General features: G+C 35.2%; 2 long non-coding RNA genes across 2 annotated transcripts in view; both read left to right on the top strand.

The window, feature by feature from the left end:
- Nucleotides 1-5,464, top strand: part of LOC123501332 — a 5,914-nt gene extending 450 nt beyond the window's left edge. The window contains exon 2 of the long non-coding RNA XR_006673605.1: nt 4,714-5,464. This is a non-coding gene — a long non-coding RNA (uncharacterized LOC123501332). The remainder of the gene's footprint in view (nt 1-4,713) is intronic.
- The window catches only part of LOC123501331, a 30,918-nt gene that overhangs the window by 1,760 nt on the left and 16,658 nt on the right, over nt 1-12,500 (top strand). The window lies entirely within an intron of this gene.

Below are 12,500 nucleotides of genomic sequence, written 5' to 3'. Positions count from 1 at the left end.
AAATATAAAACAAACTCCATACTTAAAGAAACTATGAATAAAAATAAACACTTCTACATACATGAAAAAAATAAAAATACAATGAATAAGAACAAATTAGTAAATAAATCAATAGATAACGATAACGAAATTCCCCAAAAGACAACTTCTACGCACCCAGGTCTCAGCTTTCTGGGTGTTTGCGTAGTAAGTTCAGGTTCCGGGAAATATCGTGTTACGGGGGCCGAGGAAGGCAGACAATGTGAGGGGGGGAGCAAGCCAAGCAAACACACCAACCAACGGTACAGTGTGGTGAAGAACGGTACGTGAAGACTGTCCACGTAAACCATTCAGGAACATAACGGTACATGATTATATGCTATTACTACTAGTACTGTTGCTGACTATTACTACTGCTGCTGCTATTACTATTACTACTGCTGCTATTATCATTGTTGCTACTACGTCACTGCCAATTTTATTGCTACTGCTTCTACTGCTATTGCTAATGCTACCTTCTACTTCCACTTTCATTGCTGCTGTTATTATTATTGTTATTATTATTATTATTATTATTATTATTATTATTATTATTATTATTATTATTATTATTATCATTATTATTACTATTATTATCATTATTATTACTATTACTTTTGTTATTATTATTACCATTATTATCATTACCATTGTCATTATTATTATCATTATTATTATTATTATTATTATTATTATTATTATTATTATTGTTATTATTACTACTACTAGATAATATTTTTTCATTATCATTACTTCTACTATTACTATCACTACTACTACTACTACTACTACTAATAATAATAATAATAATAATAATAATAATAATAATAATAATAATAATAATAACAATAATAATATTAATACAACTACTATTATTAACTACTACTACTATTATAACTCCTTTTACTACTACTACTACTACTATTATGACTCCTATTACTACTACTACTACTACTACTACTACTACTACTACTACTACTACTACCAGTAATAATAATAATAATAATAATAATAATAATAATAATAATAATAATAATACAACTACTCCTTCCATAACAATATTATTACAACAATAACGACAACAACAAAACAACTACTACTAATATTTCTACTATCATTACCACTGCTACGACAACTACTACTATTACTACTACTACTACTACTACAACTACTAGTATTACTACTACTATTAATAACAATAATAATACTATTTCTATCACTACTACTACTATTACTTCTGTTACTACAATACTACTATTAATACAACAACTACTACTTCTACAACAATAACGACAACTACCACTATTTCTACTACTACCACTACTACTACCACTACTACTACTACTACTACTACTACTACTACTACTACTACTACTACTACTACTACTACTACTATCACTACTTCTACTACCACCACCATCACCACCACCGCCACTTATAGATACAGTTTTAAAAATATTGTGAATCCAGCTTATGATGATTTAGTAGAAAATAAAAAAGACGAACAACAACGATATGAAATAATGATAATGGCGAAGAAATTATAATTGTAAAGAAAAGAAATAATGCAAGAAAAAAAATGTCAGGTTGGCAGGAAGAGGGAAAGGAGGAGGAGGAGGAGGAGGAGGAGGAGGAGGAGGAGGAGGAGGAGGAGGAGGTGCTGAGGGAATAGGAGAGGAAGAGGATGTGGTGAGGAAGAAGAAGAGGAGGAGGAGGAAAAGGAGGAGGAGGAAGAGGAGGAAAAGATACAGAAACTTAATAGAACCAGTTATAGAAAGAAGGAAAAGATTAATTAAGAAAATAAGGACAAAGAAAACACACAAAAAAATAAGAAATAAACAAACCAAGTAAAATAAAATAAAAAGTAAATTAATGAAAAAAAATAATCAAGAAGCAAAAAGGAAGCAAATATATGAACAAAAAAAATAATAAAGAAAGAATAAAGAAAAAAGAGAGAGGAGACAGGAAAGAGAGAGAGAGAGAGAGAGAGAGAGAGAGAGAGAGAGAGAGAGAGAGAGAGAGGTGGGGGAGAAAAAAGACAATGAGACACAAGAACAACAAGAACAAGAAGAACAAGAACAACGAGAACAACAAGGAAAAAAATAAAAAGAAACAAAACAAGTAGACAAAACCAAAAGTAACACACACAAACAAAAAAAGAAAAAGAAAGAGCAATAACAAGTAGACTTAACACAACAACAACAACAACAACAACAACAACAACAGAAGAAAACCCAAAATAACAAAACAACAAAAACAAGAAAATGGGAACAGCAACACCACACGAACACAAGCAGGAGAACCACCGCCACCACCACGAAGAGGAGGAGGAGGAGGAGGAGGAGGAGGAGGAGGAGGAGGAGGAGGGTTTTCTCAGGCGAGTGTGCATGAAGGTATTGATCTCATGGCAGTGGCTGGACGTTGAGCCAGAAGCAGACTCCCTCTCACAGTGCATGGATTGAGGTAGAGGCGCAAACTACGTGTCTTTCCCTTCTCCACCTCTTCCTCTTCCTCCTCCTCACTCTTCCACCTCCCTCCGCTTTCCTCCACCTTCCTCCACCTTCCTCCGCCTTTCTACACCACCCCTCGCCTCTATCTCATTCCCCATCTCTCTCTCTCTCTCTCTCTCTCTCTCTCTCTCTCTCAGTCTGTGCTTGTTCCGTGCGTGCGTGTGTCCGTGGCTCCAGCATTCATGTCTGCAAGTCTGTCTGTGCATCTGTGCGTGCGTGCGTGCGTCCGTTCGTGCGTGCGTGCGTGCGTTCGCCTTCTCTGGATCTGTGCCAATATCATCGTCTGGCCGCGGTACCGTGTGTGTGTGTGTGTGTGTGAGCGGTGGTGGTGGTGGTGGTGGACACTGTCAGTGGATGAGTGTGATGCTACTACTACCACCACCACCACCACCCCACCACCGCTACCACCACCACCCGCTAGCGCCACCACCACCACCACCGCCGTCACCGCCGCCGCCGCCACCATCACAACATCATCATCATCATCATCAACAGCAACATCAGCGCCGCCCAGCCAGCCAGCCAGACAAACAGACAGACAGACAGCCAAGCGACAGAGGTGTGGGCGTAGGTTGTGTGTGTGTGTGTGTGTGTGTGTGTGTGTGTGTGTGTGTGTGTGTGTGTGTGTGTAGGTGTTAGTGTACGTGCGATAAGGAAAGGGAAGGGAAGAAAGAATTAGTGTGTGCGTGCGTGTATGTGTGAGTGTGTGCGTGAGTTTGTGACCGGGACGAGATGTGTGGATGAAGAAGAAGAAGGTGTGGGGGAGGAGGAGGAGGAGGAGGAGGAGGAGGAGGAGGAATAGGGGAGAGGGAGAGAAGAAGCGGTAGCGGTGGTGGTGGTGGTGGTGGTGAGAGTAAGAGTGTTAGTCAAACAGAGAAAGAGAGAAATAGAGAGGAGGCGGGGGATAGCTACGAAGAGAGAGAGAGAGAGAGAGAGAGAGGGTCAGCCGAGCGCTCCTGACCTCTAGCGGCTGTGCTTGTCAAAACACGAGGAGAGGTACTCACAAACCAGCTTCCTGCAGGCACACGCACACACACACATACACACACGCACACGCACACAGAAACACACAAGAAACTTCTAATACCAAAAGAAACATCGATAGACAAGCCCTTGATGTTTTTCCCTGGTGTTTACGAGTACCTGGGTGTTTGCAATGCTTGGGTGTGTGAGTACAAATACCTGACGAAGGAGGAACCGTAGAAAATCCTCGATAATTTCCTTAGGTGAGGGAGAAGTGGTGTGCGAGGAGCCAGGCGGAGGAGACTGGAGAAACAGGCAAGGCAAGGTAGAGACAGAGAGGGAGAGGAGGGGAGTGAGAGGGAGGGAGAGGAAGGGATGAAAAGGTGGGGTAGGAAGATTGAGGTGCTTGCCTGCTTGTGTGTGTGTGTGTGTGTGTGTGTGTGTCATGCGCAGCCTCTCCTCACTCTCTCGTACTCACTCTCTCTCCCTCCCTCTCTCTCAGGCAGGCCAGGCACACACACACACTCACACAGGCGCACACATACGCACACACATACACACGCACGCACATGCACACAGCCAGTCATGCACCCCGAGCCTGACACCGCGACCAGCGCCTCTCTCTCTCTCTCTCTCTCTCTCTCTCTCTCTCTCTCTCTCTCTCATGCACGGCCAGGGAGTGTACACAAAACTACACTTATCGACAACGCATGTACGAACACATACTTATTCACACCTACACGTCCATACACGCACACACATGTATACTTTAGGTCCCTTGTGTGTGTGTGTGTGTGTGTGTGTGTGTGTGTGTGTGTGTGTGTGTGTGTGTGTACGTAACATACAAACACACGTCAGTTATACAACATTTTTAAGCGAGAATTAGTGAACATGAGAGAGAGAGAGAGAGAGAGAGAGAGAGAGAGAGAGAGAGAGAGAGAGAGAGAGAGAGAGAGAGAAATATTCATAATAATTGACGTTAAATTATTATACAAGTGAAATCCTACGACGAATTAATACATAAATCATTTCACGCCAGCTTATCATAGTGAAAACTCCCCCCAACCTCCTGTACACCCCCATAATGCACCCCACACCCCCACAAACCCCCATACACCACCTCTCCACCCCCTGTGCCTCTCTGTCCCCCCTTTCCCCCTCCATACAAGCCAAGCCTATACAACTATCCAAAAAAAAAAGTATGTAGTATTCCTTTGATGAGAGAGAGAGAGAGAGAGAGAGAGAGAGAGAGAGAGAGAGAGAGAGAGTAAATATATGTACCAAAATCTAATTGAATACAGACCCAGTTTATGAATTATGAAGAAGAGAATAAGGAATTGCATGAATGTGTGTGTGTGTGTGTGTGTGTGTGTGTGTGTGTGTGTGTGTGTGTGTGTGTGTGTGTGTGTGTGTGTGTGTGTGTGTGTAATTAAATCATACATATTATACATACACAGAACGAGGCAGTTGTTCATGTATACTTGAATATTAAAGTCACTCATTTATATAGATACACACGATGTAATAAAAAAAATTAATAGAACGTATCTCATAATAAACTAACTAATAACACAACTAAATCAAAATGAATAAAACTAGAATGAATACCAGAAAATCAAAATACTTAAAAATACAAAACTAAATCCTAAAATAGCAAAAATATCCAGCTGAAATATGCACAAGATTGAGGTGGAAAGTTCAAAAATATATCAAAGAGAATTCAAACATTTCTGATAATACCTAAAATTGTTTATGAATAATTTAAAGTGAATAATTGAAATAAGGAACATTGGAAGACGCCTGAAATGACTGAAGTACTAGAGGAAACATGCGAAAAGTACCAAGATCTCACAATTTGTACTTGAAATGAGAAAAAAAAATAAAAATAAGTGAAAAAAAATTTAGGAATATGCCTGAAATCAATGAAATGCTACAAAAAATATATGCAAGGAGTACCAACACATCAAAATTTATCCTAGAAATGTGAGAAAAATAAATAAATAGAAAAAAATGGAATGAATAAGAAATACAAGATAAAAAAGGAAAAAAAAAACTAAAACAATTCCCATAAAATGCAAGAAAAGAGACAGATAAATAAACAAGTAAATAAATTATCCTAAAAAAAAATATGAGAATAAAAAAATAAATAGAAAAAAATGGGATGAATAGAAATTACTACCAACATCCTTCTTCCGGTAGCCATTAGAATACAGTCCATTTACAAATTACATATAGAAATTACATCTTTCTCTCTGACATCCTAAAGTGACATTACATATTGCATTACATTACCTTCCTGAGGGTCGAGTTATTACTGTTACATAGCGTGCCCTGTACCCCAGAAATTATATTGTTGGTGATGATTTGAATGCATGAAGTTGTGGTGGTGATGGTTGGTGGTGATGTGGTGGTGATGTGTTGTTGTGGTGATGTGGTGGTGCTGTGGTGGTTGTGGTGTGGTGGTGATGTGGTGGTGATGGTTGTGGTGTTGTGGTGGTGGTAGTGTTGGTGGTGATGGTTGTGGTGTTGTGGTGGTGGTGGTGGTGTTCGTAAGAGTATTTGTAATATCTGTTTATTTATTTCTATTTATCTATTTTATTCTATTTATTATTTTATTTAATTTATTTTTAACCTTTTCTCTTTTTATTTCTATTTTATTTTTCTTTTATTTATTTATATTTTTTGGATGTTTAGTGTTAGGAAAGAAATATGTGTTGTTGTCATTGTTGTTAATTGTTATTGTTGTTATATTATTATTATTATTATTATCATTATTATTATCATTATTATTATTATTAGTTATTATTATTTTTTATTATCATTATTATTACAGTTATTATTATTACTATTAGTAGTAGTAGTATTTTAATATTGCCAATATCAGCATATATTCTATTTAGTATTTCTTATTGCTAGTATAACTATAGCTATTACTGCTGCTGCTGCTGCTGCTGCTGCTGCTGCTGCTGCTGCTGCTGCTGCTACTACTACTACTACTACTACTACTACTACTACTACTACTACTACTACTAAATGGATGTTAGTTTCGTTCTAACTACTACTACTACTACTACTACTACTACTACTACTATTATTATTATTATTATTATTATTATTATTATTATTATTATTATTATTATCATTATTATCATTATTATCATTATCATTTTATAATAATAATAATTATTATTATTATTATTATTATTATTATTATTATTATTATTATCATTATTATTAATATTATTATTATTATCAGTAGTTATAATAATAGTAGTAGTAGTAGTGCAAACATCATCTTTACACCATCACCACCACCACCACCACCATCACTACTCTAAATAAAGAAATAATTAACAGAAAAAATATATTAAAAAAGAAAACATTCATAACGGGAAAATAAGTTCTTTGGGGACACACACACACACACACACACACACACACACACACACACACACACACACACACACACACACACACACACAGGGGGGTGTTAGGGGTGGGGTGGGGGGGGGCAGGTAACACAACACGTACGTATAACCTGAAGCAGAAAAAGTACACAGTGAAAAATACAAATTATGAGATGATGAACATGATAAGCTACGAGGCATTGTTTGAGTGGCGCTGGAGTTAATAATGCTACTGTACTGGTGGTGGTGGTGGTGGTGGTAGTAGTAGTAGTAGTAGTGGTAGTAGAAATTATTGTTTTTCCTATTAATCATTATCATTATTGCAATTGTTCTAATAGTAGTAACAGTAGTAGTAGTAGTAGTAGTAGTGGTGGTAGAAATTATTGTTTTTCCTATTATTGATTATCATTATTGCAATTGTTCTAATAGTAGCAGTAGTAGTAGTAGTAGTAGTAGTAGTAGTAGTAGTAGTAGTAGTAGTAGTAGTAGTAGTAGTGGTGGTGGTAGTAGTAGTGGTAGAAATTATTGTTCTTACTATTAATTATTATCATTATTACTACTCCTGCATTTGTTCTAGTAGTAGTAGTAGTAGTAGTAGTAGTAGTAGTAATAAAATAATCCCTTTTACTTGCATTATCATCACCACCAATCCCCATCATTATCACCACCATTAGAAAAATCAATAAATAAATAAAATAATAACAAAATAGAAAAAACAAACATTAACAGACACAGCAACACCAAAACTAAATAGAAGAAAAAAAAAAGTGATGAATAAATAAATAATAACCAACATCATAAATCATACTATAAAAATCTTAACAGTCTTGAATTCTCCACTAAAAAAAATCTTGGTAATGTCTGCAGCGGTTTGTTCATGAATACTAACTGCCTATCCCTGTCCATAAGTGTCCCATGTGTTAGAGACGATCTAGAACAGTTTGCCTCACATTCAGATTAAAAGATGTCAATATGTGAGATTGTAGAAGAGTTTGTTTGACGTTGAAATAAAAAGAAATGTCAAAGTGTTAGGATATAGAAAAGTTTTGCCTGACATTGGGATTAAAAATGTCAAAACGAGGAAATAGGAAAAGTTTGCCGGGGATAAGGAAAAAAAAAAGTAGAAATTCATGAGTTTTGCCTGACATTGAAATTAAAAAGATGTCAAATTGTGAGGGAATAGGAAATGTTTGCTGTGGATAAAGAAATAAAAAAGTAAAAGAAGAATTTTGCCTAATATTGAAATAAAAAAAAATGTCAACATGTGAAGAAATAAATAGTTTTGTTTGACATTAGAGTAAAATATGTCATAATGTGAGGAATAGGACAAGTTTGCCGGGGATAAAGAAAAAAAGTCAAAATTCATAAAAGTTGAAATTAAAAGATATAAAAATGTGAGGAAATAAAGAGTTTAGTTTGACATTAGAATAAAAATAATGTCAAAATGAGAGAAAATAGAAGAGCATTGCCTGACATAGATTAAAAAAACGTTAAAATGTGAGGGAATAGGAAAAAAAATTGTCTGTTATGAAAAAAAAAGTGAAAATTTAGAAGAGTTTTGCATGACATTGAAATAAAAAATGTCAAAATGCGAGAATATAGAAAAGTGTTGCCTGGGATACAAAAAAAATGTTAATATGTGAGGAGATACAAAAGTTTGTCTGACATTGGACTGAAAAAAAAGGTCAAAATGTAATAGAATAGAAAAGTTTGTCTGACATTGAAATTAAATAAATATCAAAATATAGAAAAATATAGAAAAGTTTGCCTGAAATTGGGCTAAAAAAAAATCAAAATGAAATAAAACAGAAAAGTTTGCCTGACATTAAAATAAAATAAATATCAAAATATGAGAATAAAGAAAAGTTTTGCCTGGAATAGAAAAAAAAGTAAAAAGTTTGAAAATATAAAAAAAAAGTTTGCCTGACATTAAAATAAAAAAAATGTCAATGTTTTCTATCATTTCAAACATCACAAACTCTATCTGATTTTTACTTTTCAATTTATTTACTTTATTTTTCGATTGTCATAGTAAAATGTTGCCAAATTAATCCCCTCGACACAGGATGGAAAGTTCTTAATGGTGTGAAAATATTAGAAAATGATCATATTCGAGAAATTATTATTGTCACCGTTACGTTAATCTTTATGACTATTACTATTACTATTACTATTATCATTATTTACTACTGATATACTGGATGTGGAAATTTTAATGAGTGATAAATTATTTCCATTTCGTTCAGTATTTAATAATAATAATAATAATAATAATAATAATAATAATAATAATAATAATAATAATAAAAACAATAATAATAATAATAATAATGAAACTAACACTACTACTGCTACCACCATTACTACTACTATCACCACTACTACTACTACCACTACTACTACTACTACTACTACTACTACTACTACTACTACTACTACTACTACTACTACTACTACCTAATTCTACTAACTACTAACATTACTACTACTAATAATAATACTTATACTATTGTTACTCATCATAATCTTCTACCATCATTACCACCATTCCTATCATCAACATTATCATCATTATCAACATCATCTATACAATAATTCAATCATTATCAAAATTTATTTACACACTAATTAGATGGAACGATACAGTAGTAGTAGTAGTAGTAGTAGTAGTAGTAGTAGTAGTAGTAGTAGTAGTAGTAGTAGTAGGCAGGTACAATAATTACAGGTATTACAGGTAACAGTGCATCAGGTAATACAAAACAGTAAATACATGATAAAACTGTACTATCCTCACGCACACACACACACACACACACACACACACACACACACACACACACACACACACACACACACACACACACACACTCACAGGATGAAGAGGCCAATGCACTTTACACTATACCTGGCTTGTCTAACTTTACTGCATACGTTATCTCTCTCTCTCTCTCTCTCTCTCTCTCTCTCTCTCTCTCTCTCTCTCTCTCTCTCTCTCTCTCTCTCTCTCTCTCACAAAGCTAATTATGTTGTGCCCTCATTAGTGGTAACTCCTGCCTCCACCACCACAACAACAACTACTACTACTACTACTACTGCTGCTGCTGCTGCCAATAATAACAACAACAACAACAACACTGGTGATGATTGTGGTAATATTGATATTGATGATAATGATAATAATAATAATAATAATAATAATAATAATAATAATAATTTTCTTATGGTTACTGTCAATCACCACTATCATATTGATTAGAATGATAGTAGTAGTAGTAGTAGTAGTAGTAGTAGTAGTAGTAGTAGTAGTAGTAGTAGTAGTAGTAGTAGTAGCAAAATAATGATAATAGTAATAGCAGTAAAATTATGATAGTAGTAGTAGTGGTAGTAGTAGTAGTAGTAGTAGTAGTAAAATAATGATAATAGCAGTAGTAGTAATAGTAGAGCAGTGGTAGTAGAAATTTTAATAAATGATAATGATAACAGCATTAGTTCTAGCAGTAGTAGTAGTAGTAGTAGTAGTAGTAGTAGTAGTAGTAGTAGTAGTAGTAGTAGAAGTAGTAGTAGTAGTAGAAACAGTAGTGAAATAAAAATTATAGTAGCAATAAAAATTATAATAGATAATAATAATAATAATAATAATAATAATAATAATAATAATAATAATAATAATAATAATAATAATAACAACATTAATAAAAAGAGTAATAATAAAAATAATAACCACAACAATAACAATAACAACAAGAGCATCCAACACCACAACATCAAAGAGAACATCAGTATTTTCATCAGCATATATTCCACCATTTACTTTCCCGATCACTTTTCCTACCGTCAATCATTGCTTTCCTTCTTTTTTCCCTGAATATTACCCTTTTTTTTTTACATTCAATTCTTTTCTCAATGATTGCCTTCTTTATTCATCTATCTAACCTTTACCTGTCTAAAAATTTCTACAACTTTTTTTTTATTAATTTTTCTGTTCCTCTTTCTATAGATTTTTTATACTATACGAAGCGGTTTCATCATCGTCTCCCTCTCTCTCTCTTTCTCTCTCTCTACTTCCGGTGGGAGTCACGGGCCGGGCAGGTGTAAGGTTTTCTTAATTACACACCTTAACGACGGCCGTGTCATTAAGAACAGGTAATTGGCACAGCGTGAGTATAGAGGCTCCACAAATCCCTGCCATTTTCTTCATTAACTGGTGGTCGTGGGGCAAAGCGTTTTCTATATGTGCATCAAGTGTTCGTGATTTATCAGTGTTAGAGAGTAAATATATGGAAAAGAAAAATGAGAGAGTTGTGGGAGTATATTTAATGCTGTTTGTCCTTGTAGTTTTATTGTTGTCACTTTTACTACTGCTACTGCTACTGCTGCTAATGTTACTACTACTGCTACTACTACTACTACTACTACTACTACTACTACTACTACTACTACTACTACTACTACTACTACTACTACTACTACTGTGCCATTATCAGCGTCATCACCATCTATTTATATCATTATCAATTATCTCTCTTACACCCACACACACACACACACACACACACACACACACACACAAGCACATAGATCTAATCACACACAAAGTTATACATTCTCAAAAAAAAAATAATAAATAAATAAATAAGAAGTAATAACAATTTGACCACAAGTGCACATATAGAGCAGATATTGGTGTGTGTGTGTGTGTGTGTGTGTGTGTGTGTGTGTGTGTTTTTGGGGGGGCAGGTAAGAGGCAAAGATAACACACTGAGGGGACATCAAACTGGTTACAAGTTTTAGGTTTGGTATGGAACAGATGTGTGTCAAACTTCTGTTGGTTGTAACACACACACACACACACACACACACACACACACACACACACACACACACACACACACACACACACACTGCACAAGGAGAATATACAAATACATGAATAAATAGATAAATAAAAAAATGAGAAGAAAAATTGATCATACAAGCATAACATGAAAACTCAAACTCAGACACAAACAAGCTTAACTTCACTCGCTCCAAATAGTCTCAGCGGTCCTTGGGTTAGGTTAGGTTAGGTTAGGATAAGTTGGGTTGGGTTAGGTTAGGTTAGGTTGAATTAAGGTAAGGTTAAGTTGGGTTGGTTAGGTTAGGTTAGGTGAAACTAGGGTAAGGTTAGGATAAGTTGGGTTGGGTTAGGTTAGGTTAGCTTGAATTAGATTAAGTTATGTTAGGGTAAGGTTAGGATAAGTTGGGTTGGATTAGGTTAGGCCAAGTTGCAACAATTCTCCCTTTTTTTTCTGTTATATTAATAAGTTTGGATGTTTTGTAATAATTTTCAGTTAGGTTAGCTTAGGATAGGTTAGGGCAGGATAGGGCAGGGCAGGGCAGGATAGGACAAGTTAGAATAGGGTAAGGTAGGGTAGGGTAGGGTAGGATAGGTGAGGATAGGATAAGATACGTTAGTTAAATTAGGTTAGGTTGGGTTGGGTTAGGATAAAATATGTTGGGTTGAGTTGGCTCATACCATACCACACCTCACCACTCGACCAAACTACAGAATGCCATACAAACACACCACAACACACCACACCACACCACACCACACCACACA

The sequence above is a fragment of the Portunus trituberculatus genome, chromosome 9, assembly GCF_017591435.1.
Source record: "Portunus trituberculatus isolate SZX2019 chromosome 9, ASM1759143v1, whole genome shotgun sequence".
Lineage (NCBI taxonomy): Eukaryota > Metazoa > Arthropoda > Malacostraca > Decapoda > Portunidae > Portunus > Portunus trituberculatus.
This window is presented reverse-complemented; position numbering and strand designations above follow the sequence as displayed.